General features: G+C 40.5%; 1 protein-coding gene across 1 annotated transcript in view; it reads left to right on the top strand.

The window, feature by feature from the left end:
• The window catches only part of LOC149565463 (Transducin/WD40 repeat-like superfamily protein), a 204,729-nt gene that overhangs the window by 16,307 nt on the left and 175,642 nt on the right, over nucleotides 1–12,780 (top strand). The window lies entirely within an intron of this gene.

The following is a 12,780-nucleotide window of genomic DNA, read 5'->3' on the forward strand; positions in this document are numbered from 1 at the left end:
TCGCCCATGCCCTCCCCCTTGGGGTAAGAAGTGGCTGCCCAACTAATGCAGGAGCATCCTAGGGTAGTTAGCAATTCTGTATGTAGGAGCATTGTGTTTACCGTACTGGGTAAAGAAATCAATGCATACAAATAATAGAACGGAATAGCAGAATTATATTCGCATACGCCAAGATATTACATTATGCTTATGATGCTATGAGATCGATGATTACAATGATCCCGAAGGGGGATATAAATACTTTCCAAGGAACCTTCCCGAAGGTATCCGTCGGCCACATACAACATGTCCGCTGCAATAATAGAACTTTCCCGAAACATCCCGATAGACACCCTGTCGGCTTGATCCCGATACACCAACGAAATACATCTTGATACACTAACGGGATGCACCCGATACACTAACGGGATGCACCCGATACACTAACGGATACATCCTGATACACTATTTCCTGATGACATCATCCCCCCCAAAAAGAAAAGTCGTCTCCTGACGACTAGACAACAAAAACCCACCATTAAGTGCATTATTCATAAAACGAAAAGAACATGGACTTATACATCATGAACGCGAAGGCTATGTCTCTAACTGTGAAGAGCTGAAGTGTTGCTACCAAACGATGCTCCGCTGCTTCCCTTGCAATTTGCTGGGTGGCAAGTCGGTTGGCCATCTCCTCCCAAGCCTTCTCCATCGTCTCCCGAGCTTCCTGCCCAGCCTCTACCCTGCTTCTCTTTGTAAGCACCAACTTTGCCAGGAACTTGCTTGCTCTCTCTACCTCTGGTACACAGACACTCCAAGTCTATAGCAGCTCTAGGTCTCATCAACTGGTCACACTTCCCACGACTGATATCCGCAACGACTGGGGGTCCAGGGGGCAACGCCCTTAGCGAGGTCGAGGGGCAGCGCCCTAGGCGCTCTCCCTGTTGCGATACAGGGCGGGGTCAAGGGGCAGCGCCCCTCACCACCAAGACCAAATTAGCACCCCGAAACTCATAAAAAAATGAATGGAACACACTCTTTTTTTTTTGTTTACTACTGATCCCACACTCTTTCTGGCAACCCTTGATGCTTCCCCTTCCCTTTGGCATCATCCGTTATGCATTATGAACATTCTTGATTTGTCGACGTTTTGTTTTTTTTCTTTTTTTAGAAACCCTCCTGTCACCCTTCTTCTGACCTGCGTACTGCCTTCCTAGAGGACTCTGTAATATTGTACGATTCACTTCCTCACTGAACACTGTACTTCTATAACCATTGTATGCAAGTCCTTCCAATACCTTATGTCGTACAGTGTGCCGCTTCATAGTGCTATCCTTGCCACGTCGTACGGTATTGTCTGTGCAATCAATCATACTTAACGACTTTCACAAAGGCTCCCGCGTAGTAACATATTGCAACGCCGTACAGTGGCTTGAGTTACTGCATCCAACTTACCAACACGCCATACAGGAATGTTATCTGGGAAAGGCCATACGGTAATGCAAGCCTAGGACACCGTACGTGGTTGTACCTCCAGAATGAATGCCTCACGTTTTCTCCTACTATGTGCCTTGATACCGCTATTGAATTATTGTACGGTGATATGAATTAGAAGCCGTGCGGTGAGTGACTGGAAACATCGTACGGTGGCAATCTGCACTTTTGTTGAGTTCGTACGGTGACAACTTGCACTCCTACTGAGTTCGTATGGGCTTATATCTCCATTCCAAGCCATGTAGTGGTTGATCTTTGAAGGTCGTACGGTAATGAGATTGTTATGCCGTACGGTGGTGAACCCATACACCGTACGGTGGTCACTGTTTATTCACCAAGCCGTACGGTCACTTGACTGTACAGTGCTCTTTTTTTTCTTTCTTCTACTACTCCTTATCTGACATATGTACAATATTTACATATATACAGTACTTACAATCATTCTTTTCTCAATTGTTCGTCCACGGAGGTGCGTTACTTTTTTCGTGGTAGACATTCAACTTCGACCTATTCACTGCATCGACCACTTCCTTTTTATTTAGCATCCATAATTTCATTGCTCCATTATCACCAACTTCCAATATCTTGTATGGTCCTACCCATTTGATGCTAAGCTTGCCTGGTTTGATCTCATTCCGGTCGTTGTACTTTAACACCCACTGTCCGAGTTGAAATCTATTCAGTTTCAAGTGCTTATTGTGCCATGCTCTACGGCTGTTCTGTGTCACCTTCGTAGCCCACTATACCTGCGATCATCGCTCATCAAGTTTATTTAAAGTACATGATCTGTCCATTTGGTTTTCCATATCGCCCAGTTTGTTCCCGAAGCTCGGTACCATGGACTCCGTTAGCTGCCCCTTCTGGCCGTCAATAACACCTCCACTCCGTACTACTGCAACTTTTATTGAACCCTTCCTCATTGTTTCCTGTGCAGACTGTATGATGTGTCTTCCTTGCTGCCGACACTTTTTTGCTATATCTGTGGTTCGTCGTAACACTTTCTTTCTGCGCGGTCGTACGGTAGAATCTTTCCTTCTTCTAGGTTCATACTGTATGTTCTTCCCTTCAGCTTCAGCCGTAACCACTTTTCCTTCTTCGGCTTCTCTGTGTTCCTTTGGACATTCATTTCCTTCCTTTGGACATTCATTTCCTTCTTCGGCTTCTCTGTGATCCTTCGGACATTCATCTCCTTCTGCTTTCTTACCTTCATCGACCCTTAACATATTACAGCTCGGAAAGAGTTCATAATCCTCCATCTGCTAGTGAAAAAGGCCGTTCAATGAGTCTAGATCGTCCTCACTCGACCCTCCTTCCAGTCTCAATGCTCCCTCTTTGTCAAGTTCCATTCTCTTCTTCCCCTCGTCATCATCCTCACTTTCACCTTCTGAGTCTGACAATGCTGCCTCCTCACCTACCATTTGTGTGCAGGTCAACTATGAATCTTTTGCCTCCGCGCTCCATTGATAGGGTATTCTTTTTCCAATCATGCTTAACCTTAGCTTGTATCAGCCACCCTCGGCCCAGAATGGCATCGTATCCTTTCCTCTTCAGCGGAATCACGACGAAGTCCAGCAGGAGTGGTTGTGCGCCAATCGTCACCGGCTGTGCCATCAGGACGCCCAAAGGTTTAATGCCGTGTTGATCCATTGTTAGCAACTAAATTTTATGAGGCCACAATGTCGACTATCCCAATTTTTTCCAGGTGTCTTCTGGTAAGACATTTACACTGGACCCTCAGTCAACTATTGTGTCGGTGAGAACATGTCCGAGGATCCCCATCTCGACGACTGCCGGATGCCGTACGGATGTGAGGGCTAGCAACATTTGGTCTTCTCCACCTGCAACAATTTCCTTCCCTTTACCTTGTTCTCCTGGTATCTTTGGAGCTGGTGCCATATTTGTGAGAGCGGATCGGAGTTGAGGCATTGTAAGAAGCAAATCATTTATCTTGACTGGTACCTTCGTTTGCAAAATTTGCCGTACGATGTTCTGTTTTGTGCAATTCCGTATGGAGGTACCAGGCGTGTCCCTCAGGTGTGCCGTTTCTGTCTGCGCTGCTTTTTGGATCTCTGCCTGGGCTTTGTCTAGTCTCTTCTTTTCCTCTGTCGGGTTGGGATACACTTTCGCTTGCTTCCGAGTGATTGCCAGAACCTCTTCTTCGTTCGTCTCGACGGTGATCAAGTTTACTCCCGACTTTGGACACTTAGCATCGTTATGATCGCCAGGTCCACACCATCTGCATAACAACTTCGGTGTGTTCGTCGTTGTACACTCTCGGGCGAAGTGACCCCACAGATTGCATGCACGGCATTGAACTATCGGCTGGCCATTCGCATCATACTGGATTCAACTCCTCCCGCCATTATTGTTGTTGCCGCTATTGTTGTTGTTGTTGTTGTTTTGACCGCGCCAATTATTTCTATATCCTCCCGACGTGGCACCCTCTGTATTGTTGTTCCCGCTCCCTGCAGACGCTTCCTGCGTCAGGAACACTTGCTGTGGTGCTCTTGTTTTCAGATTGAAAGGGCATTCCTTCACGGAGTGTCCCATAATTTGGCAGATCTCACAAAATTGCTCTTTCGGGCAGGATCCCTTCGTATGGCCTTCCTTCTTGCACTCCGTGCACCATAGTTCATTGCCCTTAGTCTCCTTGTTCATGTTCTTGAACTCCTTTATCATCCGAATCATGTCCTTCTGGAGGGCACGGACCTTCTTGCTGCTGCCTTCATCGTCCCTGCTATCATCTTTTGAAGGCTTGTCGTCATCTGAATCGGACAAGCTACTCTTTTTCTTCTTCTTTGTCTTCTGCTCACTTTTGAGCTTCATTGCCCGGTTATACGCTTCAGTGTATGTCGATGGTAGCACGATCTTCATCTTCTTTCGTAACTTCGGTTGAAGGCCTTCAATGAACCATCTTTTCTAGAGTCCATCCGCTGGCTTATTCTCCATTTTACTGGTCAAGTCCTTCAATCTCCTGGCGAAGACCCGAACTGTTTCATTCTTCTTTTGCTTAGTGTTGAATATCTCTGCTACAATTTCATTATCATCGCGCAAAAGTTGAAATTCTGCAAAAAACTCTTTTTTAATGTCATCCCAATTGCTTAACTTTGTGGATTGGTACCAGTAAACCAATCAATTGCGACACCCCGTAGGGTTGCCGGAAATTGCCTCCCCCATTTGTTTGTATCTGTTACACCATTGGCCCTCCAAATCGTTTCACAAGTTTTACAATGTCGGATGGGATCAGCTGCTTCATCACCATCAAATTTAGGCAATTTCTCCTTTGGTCCCGCCATCTCGATGCTGACGCTTGGTAGCCCGACGCTAACGCTTGGTATCCCGATGCTCACACTTGGTATCTCGACGCTCACACTCGGTATCTTGACACTGACGCTTGGTATCCCGGCAGCTGTGTTGGTTGGTGAAGAAGGATCTTCGTTAAGCGAATCTGTCCCTTTTGGAAGTGTGTTGTGGACGAAGAGTTCACTCCATGCTCTTGCTCCTTCGGCACTTTGAGCCGTGCGAGTCAATTCTCTTCCGTCTAGATTCTCTTCCCCTGGCGAACACCAATTCAAAAACTCCTCTCGTGCTTTTTCCACCAACTCAACTTGTTGTCGAGTCTGCTTCCGCGCTTATGCGTCCGTTGGTAGCAATCTTCTGGAACCTCCTCCTGTGTTCGGCTTGCTGCGCCAAAATTAGATCATCGTGTGTTGTGCGTAATTCGTCCTTGTCCTTCAGCTTGTTCATATTCTTGTTCAGCTGATTCAGTATTACTCTTCATTTTCCTGCCTTTCCAGGTCCATCGGGCAACAGCGCCAAATGTTTATCGTACTGGGTAAAGAAATCAATGCATACAGATAATAGAACGGAATAACAGATATGAATAGCATAATTATATTCGCATACGCCAAGATATTACATTATGCTTATGATGCTATGAGATCGATGATTACAATGATCCCAAAGGGGGATATAAATATTTTTCGAGGAACCTTCCCGAAGGTATCCGTCAGCCACATACAACATGTTGGCTAGAATAATAGAACTTTTCCGAAACATCCTGATACACACCCTGTCGGCTTGATCCCGATACACCAATGGAATACATCCTGATACACTAACGGGATGCACCCTGACACACTAACGGGATGCACCCGACACACTAACGGGATGCACCTGATACACTAACGGATACATCTTGATACACTATTTCCTGACGACACATTGAGCTTGGATTTGTGGACTTATGTTTCGCGTGGTTGGGGATGATGGAGCCCAAATTTGAGCAAAAGTTTTGGGTCTCCATTGAGAAGTATGATTGGATATTCATGATGGAAGAATTGTCATTAAAGAGCTATAAAATATTAATGAACAACAACACTTGTACATCATTGACGAAAGCATACAATGAACATCAGCAATCGACACCCAAGAAGGAAGTAACAACTAATAAAACTAAGGAGATATACAGTAGTAATATTCAAATACATATGGAGATCTTATTATTGAGTGAGTTAGTAATATGCTGTAAATACAACAGTGACAAATCCTTATTATTGCCAATGATCACCAAGTATGCAGAAATGCTCAGGGATAAATACATAAAGTCCTGTCATTTCATTAACAATGATGGTTAGATATCCAAAGCATATCGACTATATATTTTATATAGAGATAAACGACGCAGGCATCATAAATATTCGGTAGCCACAGACTATGGCAGATCATACGCTACAGACAATATCCTTGCGAAGGCCTGATAAGACAAATCCATCAATCTATAAGAAGTCATTATAAAACGATGACTAGTATAACAACATTTACCATTACGCTTGGTCAAGGATTGAACATATTAAATAGGGAATACATCAATATGTTGTTGTCTACGAGTATATTTAAACAGCGATAGTTTTTGTATGAACATTGATCATCCATTGAAGACATACGTAGCAGTCAGATATTCTTTGGCATTTAAAAAATTAGATACTGTTAGCGGGTGTCTTTTATAGCAAAAGAATATTGTTAGATCAACGTTATCAGGTGTTAGATATTGTTAGTGGGTGTATTTTATAGCAGTTACTATCAACGTTTTGTCAAAGGATTTTCTAAGCTAGCTGCCCCACCTATAAAGTTAACTAAAACAGGGACCTTTGAGAGGAATGAAGTGACTCAATAGGCTTTTGTGAAACTAAAGGAAGTAATGAGCTCCTGCCCTGTTTTGGCCATCCTTAATTTTATGTTACCTTGTGGATTGCAATGTGATGCTTCTGAGGAAGATATCAGAGCAGTCCTTATGCAAAATAAACTTACCATCACATTTGAAAGCCTTAAGTTCACCATGACCTGGGGAAACAATATTCTATCTATATTAAAGAGATGTCGGTCACCACACACGCCTTAATTAAGTTCGTAAATACTTGATTTATGAGAAATTCAATATTAAGACAAATAATGATAGCTTAGGGTTCTTATGCATCAAAAAGATTTAAATGATAGGCAACATAGGCAGGTAAGCAAGATACAAGCTTACGCTTTTGATATTGAGTACATAAAAGTGGCAAACAATGTTGTAGCAAATGCCTTCTCACAATGACCCCATTGGAACTCCATAATAAGCATCATTGCAGATTGGAATAATCATATTGTTTTCGAATATATCAAAGACCCAAAAGCTAATGGTATCCTAGTAGGGAATTTATTCAATGAAGAACACAAAGTAGTAGAAGAAGCTATTCTATATAAAAATAGGATGTTCTTTGTGCTCAATTAAAGATGAAAGATAAGATCATTAAGGAATACAAACAATTAAGGTAAAATACTTCTGGAAGGTGTCAAGAAGGATGTCCATAAGCATGTACAAGAATGTATAACTTGTCAAAGAAACAAAGTTTAACAAAGTCCCCAACAAATCTTCTACAACCCTTACAACCCTTAGCATTTGAAATCAATAATGGGAAAGCATCTCTTTGGACTTCATTACGAGATTACCTAAAGCTCAAGGGAAGGAATCCCTATGGACTTCATTACAATTTCCATCGAGTGTCGAGCTCCCCAAATAGCTGAGGTATTCTAAAAAGGATATCTTCAAATTACATGGTATTCCAAGAAACATTGTCATTGATCGAGATAGTCGATTCCTTAGCATCTTCCGCTTAGTAGGGACTAAACTTGCACCCAATACAAGTTACCATCCTTAAATGTATGGAAAAACTTGAAATTGTTAATAAGTGGGTGGAGGGATATCTGAGAAATTAATTATGTTACCAGCCAACATAACCCATGGATAAAACGGTTACACCATATTGAATATTGCTGCAATACAACCTGCCGCATGTCGATTGTGATGAGTCCTTTCAAGGCATTGTATGGTGTTGAAGCAACCTCCTTTCGAAGATTGATTTCACGAGAAAGCTGAGTGCCAAGTGCTAAAAGCTTCGTGCAGCGAAGTATGAACACCATGAATGCCCTCAAAGATAATTTGCATCAAGCACAAAATCAACAAAATACCTATGTTGTTAAAAGCTGCACTGAAAGTTGAAGTTGAAGACTTAGTGTTCTTACAGCTGCAACCATTTAAGCAATCCTCAGTTAAGGTCAACAGAGCAGAAAAAGTAAAACCCTGACTTTATGGGCCATATAAGAGGCTAAGGAAGATTGGTGAAGTAGCTTACGAATTGGATCTGCTTGAAACCATCTGTATTTACAATGTCTTTCACGTATTTTGACTCAAGAATTCCGAGGGCAACACATTTAGTTACCTCTGCTTGATGACACAGGTAAACTCATTATGAAACCCAAAGTTTCCCTTACTACGAATTCTTGATCAAATGGAAGAGCTTGCCTATGGAAGATGCTTGGGAAGGAGAAGAGATTTTCAATCATCCCAGTCTGAAATTGCTCGAGAGCAAGCATATTTGGGATGGGCAAACTGTCACTCCCCGAGTAGGGAAGTGATATCAATCATGTAGAAAGAGCTGATTACAAGCAGCTATGTATTGGGCAGAAAACATTATGAATGCATAAGGCGGCAATCTTAATAATAATTAGCGATTGAAGAAAGTAACTAAAGTTATTAGTAAATCTATGAAAATGTGTGATCAAAGAAAGAAAACTTTGTTAGCTAGCAATTGAACAAGAGGCATGTCTCTTCACATAAAAGACATCCAATATCAAAGTTCACATATCCTCAAAGAAATGATGGGCTATAAACAAAGAAGGCTGCAGTGAAAGGATTGTCACAATCAATCTATCAAGCAAATTACATCAAAGAAGATAATCAGCAAATTGAACAAGAAGTATTCATCTAACAAGAAATACATCAAGTGTTATACACAGTGATTACTATTCAGACCTGGCTTGAAAGCAGCAACTTGATACTCTTTCCAGATCAGTTCTTCTCAGCATTCTATAAACCCACAACTGTCTTGTGGTATATATTGTGTTTATGCATTTTTGACAATGGTTATCTCCTATGTATGTGCATTCATATAATAAAATGTGAAGTGCATATGCCTGATAATGGAACTGTTTGAAATCCATCCTCTACGAAGGATTTGTGGTGTAAGAGGGGAGTTATAAGATGGTTTTCTAATTATGCCATTCTAGGGATGACCATCCTATTGGCTCTCAGGGCCAAGTGGGTTCTGATATCAATCCACTCGTGGTCTTGGATAGAACAACGAGGAGACTCATTGACAATCTCCTCTCCAACTCTGCAATGATGGCACTTGTCTTAAGGAAGATGAGGCATAGATAGGGAAACCATGTACAAACACCCCACTAAGCTGGCCTCCCTAGTGGATCTCCATGTTGACTGTCCATTGAGGCCAATTGGGCTCTAGTGCCAATCAACTCTTGGGCTTAGTGTGGCTATTACTTCGGACAGACTACTTCTTCCTCCAAACCCTAATGTGTTGTATAATTCTATAGACTATATGGCTGCAATGTGTTCTTGTCTAACCTCAATAATTGGAACTTGGAAGTATATATATATATATATATATATATCTGTTTTTAACAAACATTTCAGTTGGTAAAATTTTCTCTATCTTACATTTCTTATTTTAATGGAATTTATGATTTTAGGGCAAGACTTAGGGCAATCCCAAAAATGGGACATTACATATTTTCCTCTTGTGAACTTACGAGAAGTTCATAAATTAAATAACACTTGAAATAACAAACCTTTGAACTCTCCAAAAAATAACAATATTATTTTACTTTTGGCCCCAACTTAAGTTTATTGATAATATTAAAAGAAACATAATTAAACTATGATTTTCCCAAAAGATAATCTTTTGTGGCAATCTTAATTAATTAAATTATTCCTCTCTAAATCCCCAAATATGTCTGCAAGATTGAAATAGGCTAAAGGGTTCTCTTTGAACACATAGGTTGAACAAGGGGACATTACAGTTGAGTCTGCCTAGGGTCCCTTGGGCACCCTAGGAAAATTCAAGAGGACCCTAGCGCTGCCCAAAGAAGAAAAAATTAAAAAAATTTCATCCACTTTTTTAAATAAACAAAAAAGTGTCAAATACTTATTGTCACCCTAATGTGATATAATTGTGAAAATGGCATCTGCCATGAAGTTTGTGTTTTTTCAGAGACCTTAATTCTGGCTTGGTGGTGGAAGCTTTGCCCCTTGACCTTGTTTAGGGCTGTTTTCTGTAGATAGCCATGAGTAGTGCTGCCCCTTAACCCTATTGGGGGTATTGCCCTCAGATCTCCACTAATTTTTGGCATCTCTTGTCACATAAGAAACTTGATTACAATGAGGTGGTGACGAGTAATTAGTTTATAACTCTTAAGTATGTTGACTTAGATGTTATTGTCTCACAACTCTCCAATAATCTCTTTAGAATGATCTCCACTAATTTTTGGCATCTCATGTCACATAAGAAACTTGATTACAATGAGGTGGTGACGAGTAATTAGTTTCTAAATCTTGACTATGTTGACTTAGATGTTATTGTCTCACAACTCTCCAACAATCTCTTTAGAATGATATATTATAGACATTGGATATATTTAATTAGTTAGTGAATGTATGATTCAAGATTAATAGTGCAGATTGATGGAAGTGTTACATTGTTAGGTTGAAATGTGGAAGTGGAATTTAAGTGCCTACAATACAATAACATGATTTGGGTGCTTTCTTATGTTAGGGGTCTTATGTAGGAAGATATCTGGTACCTTGTAGGAAATAAAATTGACATGTAAACTTCTTCATGATTTGGTAGGATCACTTTGCATGGGTAGTTGGTTAAGTCATTTTCTTTTGTTGTCTCTAAAGTTATGGTTTTCATTTAGGACTCTAAGTAACCAAAACAAATAATCCTCGAACACATTGCTAATAGGGAACATGAGTAAAAAGGTAAGGAAGAAGAAGAGCAATATCAACGAATTATACAGATATCAGTTGAGAGGTCAGTAATATTTTAGATGTATTTGTTATGATTTTCATAGGAGAAAAATAGACCAAACAGTTAAGCCTCCAACACATTGCTCATAGGGATCATGAGTAAAACTAAAAAGGTAAGGAAGAGGAAGAGCAATATAAAAAAAATAGACAGATATTGGTTGAGAGGTCAGTAATATTCTAGATGGATTCTTAAACATGGAAGCCCGGGTTAATAATGTTGGATCCAAGAAAGAAGAAAGCTTAAATTAAACGAGACGTTAAAAAACTGTGTAGGAGTCACTAGTATTAGTGCTTTGGATGGAATTTCATTTGGGCTTCAAAATCTAGACTGTAGATTCCATGCCAAATCATAAAAAGGGACATAGTCAGTTAAAATAGTGTTGAGGAGACTCTCTTTCTCATTAATGACATTAAAGGCATTGAAATTCATCTCTAATCTAAATGGGCTCAATAAGATGAATCTCATTAAGGTGATTAGAGTCTAGGGGAGAAGATGTATGATGATGCCACTACATTGCCCTTAGGGAGCAGTCTTTGAAGACAATTGACATTAGAAGCAAGCATGAGTCAACTCATTTAACTTATTTAATGACATTAGAAGCTCTTGGTTTTTTGATGTAAGAACATCCTGGGCATATGGCAATCAACATTGGTCAAAATAATATTTAGTTTGTTTGTTTTGAGTTTTTGGTTTGTTTCAGTTTTCTTTGGCATCTGTTCATGATTGTTGGCTCTGGTTTACTATTCAGTTATCTATGATAAGCAAGTTAATGTTAGAGCTATGGTTCAAGGCATGGACATCCATCAAATTATATAGGATAAAATTTTCTTAGATGTTTTAGTTGCAACTGTCTGGGTATGCATGCATGCAAGAAACTTAAATAGGGGTGATGAACTATTTGACAGAATGCCCTATCAAAATATAGTCTCACGGATCAAATGATTGGAGGATGCACAAACTTGAGTCATCAAAGATATTTTCAAAGTCAAACTAAACAAACTTGACCAGCATCCTCAAGGTTTGTACAAGCTTGTCTTAGAAGAGGGTATGGGTTTTCATCGAAGCCTAAAAGACTTTAGAAACTTGCAAACTAAAACAATTGGTAATGCCCTATTGGATAGGTATGCAAATGTGGAAGCACAGACCTAGCATGTGGACTGCAGGTATGCACATAATGAATTTGTTAAAAAGGCTTTAGACAAGTGTATTTGCTAGATGTTTGAAACCAGACTTCACAACACTTTCTCAGTGTCCACCTAGCTTGTGCAAAAATGGGGGCTTTGAAACCATATCCACCCGAGCTTAAGGGGGAAGTTTTGTCAGATGTAGTTATAACTATTTTGGTAGGCAAACATTCAAAATGTGGAACCATAAATAGGCATGCAAATTGTTTAACCAATGCCTCAAAGATTCGTTGTTCATGGATCACAAGAAGTGTAGGGCAACCTTTGACAATGCTTGGCGGCCTGTAATAGGAGTCTTGAAGCAAGGTATAAATAAAAAGGCCTTTGAACTTTGGCAAGACTACAATGTTGACAGGTGTAAGAAACCCGATCAGCTTCTCTTTCTCATGCAATGAAGGAATAATTGGAGGCATCTTGAATAATGCCATGCAGGAGTCTTGGAAGGTGGAGGGACATGGTGGGAAGAGAGAGAGAGAGAGAGAGAGAGAGAGAGAGAGAGAGAGAGAGAGAAATTTGTGGATGCAATCTAATTGTTTCACTGAGAAAAAAGAGTCTGTTTTGGCTTTTTAAAGATTTATTTTGAGTTTTGAATTGAATGTTGCTGAGCAGTACCTCTTGCATCATTTTTTGTGGAAGCAAACACATCTCTAAAATTCTGAAATATAACTAATGTGTCAAGTGATTGTCTAGTGAGGCAA

This window comes from Cupressus sempervirens, chromosome 3 (genome assembly GCF_028749045.1).
Source record: "Cupressus sempervirens isolate cs-2001-9-10 chromosome 3, ASM2874904v1, whole genome shotgun sequence".
NCBI classification, from domain to species: Eukaryota; Viridiplantae; Streptophyta; class Pinopsida; order Cupressales; family Cupressaceae; genus Cupressus; species Cupressus sempervirens.